We start from the raw sequence: 6281 nt of genomic DNA on the forward strand, positions 1-6281 counted from the left end.
TCTCCGACAAAACGAAAAAAAAAAATAAAAATAAATAAATAAATAAAACCGTTAGCAATGAAGCTGAGCACAGAAACTGTTGACACGTATAAAATACAAATACGGAAGGTAGATACAGTGACTACTGCTATCTATGTTGCCGGTAATGATCTGTTTGGATGTTGAATCCGTTTTTAACTACAATCTGGGTCAAAAGACTTTGCGACACTTGCAGCTTGTGCCCGTCTTTATACTAGACAAATTTAAGAGACGTAGAAAAAAATGTTTACCACGTTCGTCCCAGATGAATTATGCGTCTCTAGTATAAAAAAAACGGCCAATATAAACACCCTTTCTTGAAAAAAAAAAACCTTACGTTGGATGTAAACTGACAAATGCGTTTCTCTGTACAGGATACGCAAGCTCTTGCAGCGCATTGAAAAGGTTGGATCCAGCAGCAAAGAGTGGAGACTACACCATCGATGCTGATGGTGAAGGAAACTTAGCACCTTTTGACGTGATCTGTAACATGACTGACAAGAATGGAACTGGTGTGACAGTGGTCAGTCACGACAGTGAGAAGAGAACATTGGTGGATAAGTGTGATGAGCCTGGGTATTACTCACGTGGCATTAATTACACCGGAGCGAGTCTGTCTCAGCTGGTGGTGCTTACTGAAGTCTCCTCACACTGCGAACAGTTTATCAAGTACGAGTGTTAGCACTCTAGATTACGGTTTAATTCCAATAAAGATCCCTTTGGGTGGTGGGTATCCCGAGATTCAAACAAAATGACGTACTGGGGCGGAGCAACACCTGGAAGTGGGAAATGTGCATCCGGGATGAATAAGTCATGTGCAGATAGCCAAAAAGGTTGTAATTGTGACAAAAATGACGCAACGTGGCGTGAAGACAGCGGTCTGCTTACTGACAAGTCCACTCTTCCAGTCAAACAGCTTAGATTTGGAGACGTTGGAACAAGCAACCAAGGCGATGATGAAAAAGGCTATCATACGTTGGGGAAATTGAAGTGCTATGGCGTTGTTTGAAGCAATAATTTATATTAAGGTGTCTAAAAACATACATCTAATGATAGTTTTGTTACAGACATGATCGAATGATGCTGAACAAGAGGCTACGGATAGCCTACACTTTATGATAGGTTTCTTAGCAGATTTCCTTATTTCAGTGTATTTCAACGTTGCAATATCTTGGTCAATACTTGCTATCGTTGTTTTGCTGTTTACTCTGATTTAAGCTCAGTCCGCCGTCGTTATCGAATACCTGTATTTAATATACACATTCCGTGACCAACCATTAAGTAAGATCGTACAAGAGTTCTTCACATTGAAAACTGTTGTTAACGGCATTGATTCCAATCAAAGCCAGCAAACGGATACTTTATAAGTTTCTACTATGTTGTTTAAAAAGATTACTTTTTCTTAACAATACCGGGAGAATTATACTGATTATTGCCTAGAAGGTAACCTAGAAGCTCCTGTGTAAAAAGGAAAAGTATATAAATTGATATGTAAATCGGTATATATTGTGTGGGAGAAAGCAATCTTGATTTGCTCAACCGAGGGCGCAAGGTGGTATCAGTATTGCTTAACAGGGCGCGCAACGTGGTATTGGTATTGTTCACGGAGTTGGCGAGGTGTTTTGGGTAACTTGTGCCACGGGGCAGAGTCACAAGGAGCACCTATTTCGAAGGTTCAGCATAGCGATTGAAGGTGAGTAATTTTCGAATATTTACAGCGATTCCTTTTATTTTGAAAATCAAAGATTATAGTATCTGATAAGAAATCATTATATTTCCTACGTCAGAAATCGATTTTTCAGGCGCAAATCATAAGCAGGGGCGACGATTTGTCAGACGCAAATGAAATCAGAAACAGGGGCGACAGACTCGGCCACAAACGCAACCTCAGAGAGCAAAAGCATAGTCTCAGTATCAGCATTTTCAAACTTAATCTTCGATCATTCTTACAACAGTTTTTCACAGATAATAAGCAAGTTTTGTTCCTAAGTTATGGTATTTCAAGGTACCGTGGAAAGAACCACATGGATAAAAAAGATGACGACGAAATGTTACCTTCTTGCCATTGAACATTCCTGTTCCTGTTTTACTACCATATTTTCAAGGAATTTTCCAAAATTATGTTAATTGATTTTCAGTTGATAGCGTATCAAATACAAGTTGATGGAAATTTAAAATAAATCCCTTTTGTTGTTTCCCATCCTTTGCTTGCATCTTTCACTTTCATTTACCTTCCTAACTACATGTAAAATAATACGAAGACATCACAATGAGCAGCACATATTAATTGGAAAACACCTCAAATGCCAACCGTATTATCTTAGGCGGGGGCAGATGTAGTGAAAACTATTACTAGAGCAACTAGCCGGGTGAGATGTGTTACCGAGTCATACGATAACCAGGTATTGCGCGAACGAAAACATAAAACTCGTTTCCGGTCACGTACACAGTTCTTACGTATTCTACGTGTGGCCGTACTCTCCCCCCGAAAGAAAAACGGGAGGAGGGAACGTCGTTTTCCTTTCGGGGGGAGGGTAAGGCTACACGTAGGTTATTCTTTCGCCGTCTAATGGCCATCGTGATCGCGTCTGAATAAAGACATTTCGAGTGCGTCTGAATAAAGACATGTCGAATTTGCAGTAGACAGTAGACACTCTTATGCTGGTACTAATATATAGATTAATTGTGCCATTTTCTTCGCCGCCTAACTAGTGAATTCCACGGTTAATTTCACCCGAAATTTTGCTCTAAATGCAGATCTGTTACCCCGGCAACAGTCTGTTATCGATAAATTATTATTAGTATTATTGTTCTATTTGTATTATGTGTCACATTATTTGTGAGTTATGTATCTGCTCGTATATTGAATCATATGTGTTTATGTAAGTATGGGGCATGTTCATAAGGACTTCGAGTCTTTTCATGCTCTGTTGAAGCTATTAAATAAATAAAATAAAATAATAAAACCGACTGATCCCATGAATCAAGAAGGGGTTTTCCAGCAACATTTATTGTCGAATTCACCAGTTAGGCAATTAATTTTTCTTGAATCGCAAGATTTTTAAAAGAAAACAAGCAAATCCTCAGTCGAGATGAAGTGAACGGAAAGGGAAAGAAGCCATTTTAGAGTAGACTGTCCCAGCGAATAGGAATCACGCTAAAGTTGGAGATCACAGAGGTACTATAGCTCGTGATGTAACAGATCTTCTTTGTTCGTTCAAGGTCAAACAAGGAGTTTTATTGATGTACTTTATTCCACTTTATCTCTGAAAACGAGATAGTTTACTTTTCGATGTATTTCATTGAAACACACCAGCTTGGCTTAGAACCAGAATCGGCTAGAAAGGACAAACTTTAAACAACTGAAGATCTCCAACGAATTACCTGTACGTACGTGCTCTAAACAAACTTCTCAAAACACAAGCTGGTGATATTCTCCTTACTTTTACGAGAACTCATTGCAACTACATGTTTATAACATAAGTAACATAAGGGCAAAATTTTCTTGTCACTGTTGAGGCACATCGAAAAACAGTTAGGCATACGGAGTAAAAAATCCCTTGTTCGCTCGCATTTTAAAGCCAAACCAACCGGCAAACAGATCAATTATTTCTGTCCAAAAAGAGTACAGATGATTTTTTTTATTTCAGTTGAGAATAAAAATTTGGGTTTTATTCCTGAACAAAAGAAAAAACGACTAAACCACTTTTTAGAAATATGCATCCACCAATGCGTAGAAAAAACAAACGGTTTAGTGTCCAAGGAAAGAATTTGTGGAGTAACGTCTTCTACCAAGTTTGAGCTATTACTGGTGCACCGTTTTGTCGTTCTCGTTCTCTTTCTCTCTTCTTTCAATTCGTTTCTGTTCTTCTGTCATAGGTCGTCCAAGCATCTTGCAACCTTAGTAGATTCAAAATTAAAAATCTTAAGATAAGACTCATGCCAAAAATTGCAATTCAGAGCAAAAAGCAGCACTAAACAAATTAAAAATAAACACTCAGCTTTAAGTTTATAACACCCCAATGCTTTACTTGAATAACTACGTGGCTACCTGTGCGTCCTGAACACAGCTATATTATGTGAAACCTGGATTGAAACCTGCGAAAAATGAAAGAAAAAAAAATTGCAAACCGTATCTGAACACGAAAAGCATCGACTGTCAAGAGCTTTTGTTGACGTAGCATGGCCCTGTAGCCGCCTAGAGCCACAGAAAGAGCGCGAAAAATTAAGCCTCGTTAATACGCAGGTGTGAGCGTCTGACCTGGCTTGAGTCTGCAATCCAATCGACAACCAGTCCCTGGTAAGCGGTCAGCTTAAAATAAAAACAGGTGACCTCGATAAGATCCAACTTAAGCTCGCGATAATGGTCACGTGATACTGGTCAGCGGATACCTTTTTTTTGACATCGGTCAATTGACCAAAACTTTGATTCTAATATCAAAGATGTATGCTGTAAACTAGCTAGAATGTCAACTGGAGTATTGCCTCCTCGATGAGCTCTAAACTTGAGCCCGTGATATGGTTAAGTGATACTGGTCACATTGGCATACATGGAGGGATGGACGGACGTACGGTTGTACGGTCGCATCGATGGGTTACCATATTTTCTTAACTATGGTGCTCCATTTTTTTTACTGTCTTTTAAGCATTTACGTAAATACACTCTAAGTTCATGCCACAGTGATAACAACAACAGACGTTTACACCATAAACGCGCAGCGGAAGACTCGTGCACTCAGTCTGGTGTAATTTGTATTTTCCCCATTTCATACAATTGTGGCGTCGTTAACATTGTCTAGATTATTAAACGATTTTAATTTTTGTGTTAAAAGCTCTAAAAGAAGGTGAAGAATTGTTTTCTTTACAAGAATATAATAATTTTTTTGGAAAGTGTTACGAAAAATAGCATTGCGTGACTAACGTTACTTTCTAGAAGCTTCGCGAGAGTTCGTAGTTTGTTTATTTTTAGGTTTGTGCGTAAGCGTTTCTAAATCGGTTTGTTTTGTAATCTTTCTATAATTAGATTGTTTATTGTTTTAGAAAGTTCTAGAATCTCATTGTGAAAGTATATAGGCAAGCTAGTCTTAGCGAAGGTTTTTAACTACAGTTTTTCACAAGCGAAGAGAGTTGGCGTTAGCCGTGTTTAGTCAAGTGAGACAGAAGCAGTGTTTATTCAAGTTGGCGGAGGCCGTGTAAGTTAGAGTTTTATTTCATGGAAACTACGTTCATTTTGGAATAAATCTTCTAGTTGTTGTTCAGTTTAGTTTGCAAGCTACCCATCTTCAAGAACATTCGAACTCGTAACAGTAAGTGATATAATCTGGTGCACAAACGTATGGTCCTTGCACGTTATAATACCAAACATTATATCCTTGTCTCAACGATGAAATGATATATGAAATGGATCATATATGAACTGCGGATATGAAATCAAGTGATTTCACCGTTGATTCATTCCTCACGGGAACATTGGTAGCCACAAATGACCAGCTCCCAACGTCAGTGGCTTCATAGCTTAGATGGTTAGAGAGTCGCACCGGTATCGCGAGGTCAAGGGGTTCAAACCCCGTTGAAGTCCTGAATTTTTTAGGCTTCTTTACGCAATTGAAAAAATTGCGTTCATAACTGCGAGGATCATAGCTTCACTTGATATCCTTCTCTGTAAGGTGTTGAATTTTACTTTGGGATCATTAAACCGTTTTGTAATCTCAGCTTAGCAATTATTCTTGCAATAACGACAGGCCGCAAAAAGGTGTTTCAGTGATTCATCTGATCCACCACAAAAAGAGCACGCCGGAGATGACCTAAAACCATATTTTAATACAAGGCATTCGTCACAAGGCACCTGAGTAATAATTTATACGGAAATTCAAGTATTGTAATTTGTATCCGACGACACGGCTAGGTATGGCAAGCTGTAAATGCATTTCCAATCTAAAGTATTATTGCCAGATTCTGAAGGAAAATTTCTTGGGTTGTTGATGGAGTGATGGTTCTCTTTAGAAATTGCTTATAAACAATTTTCGAGCGTACTTTATCAAGTAAAAAAGATGAGTATTTTAATTTAAGTTAATGTCACCTTATATATCGAAAGGCATATCACCTAAAACTGAGCATCGATAGGCGAAACTTTCAATTTTCTCAATCCACCTTAATTTAATTCTTCCTTTTCGCTGTTCAGATACGGTCTTCTATGTGCATCCTTAACTCACAGAATAGCCAGCTCCTTGTTGGATTGATAGCTTAATTGGTAGGTTCCCATT

General features: G+C 38.4%; 1 protein-coding gene across 1 annotated transcript in view; it reads left to right on the plus strand.

Moving 5' to 3' along the window:
• Positions 1 to 6202: 6202 nt before the first annotated feature.
• Positions 6203 to 6281, plus strand: part of LOC138019359 (contactin-associated protein-like 4) — a 16815-nt gene continuing 16736 nt past the window's right edge. Inside the window, exon 1 of the mRNA XM_068866125.1 lies at positions 6203 to 6268. The gene's annotated coding sequence lies outside the window, so the exon portion shown is untranslated. The remainder of the gene's footprint in view (positions 6269 to 6281) is intronic.

The sequence above is a fragment of the Montipora capricornis genome, chromosome 10 (assembly GCF_036669925.1).
Source record: "Montipora capricornis isolate CH-2021 chromosome 10, ASM3666992v2, whole genome shotgun sequence".
Taxonomy (NCBI): domain Eukaryota; kingdom Metazoa; phylum Cnidaria; class Anthozoa; order Scleractinia; family Acroporidae; genus Montipora; species Montipora capricornis.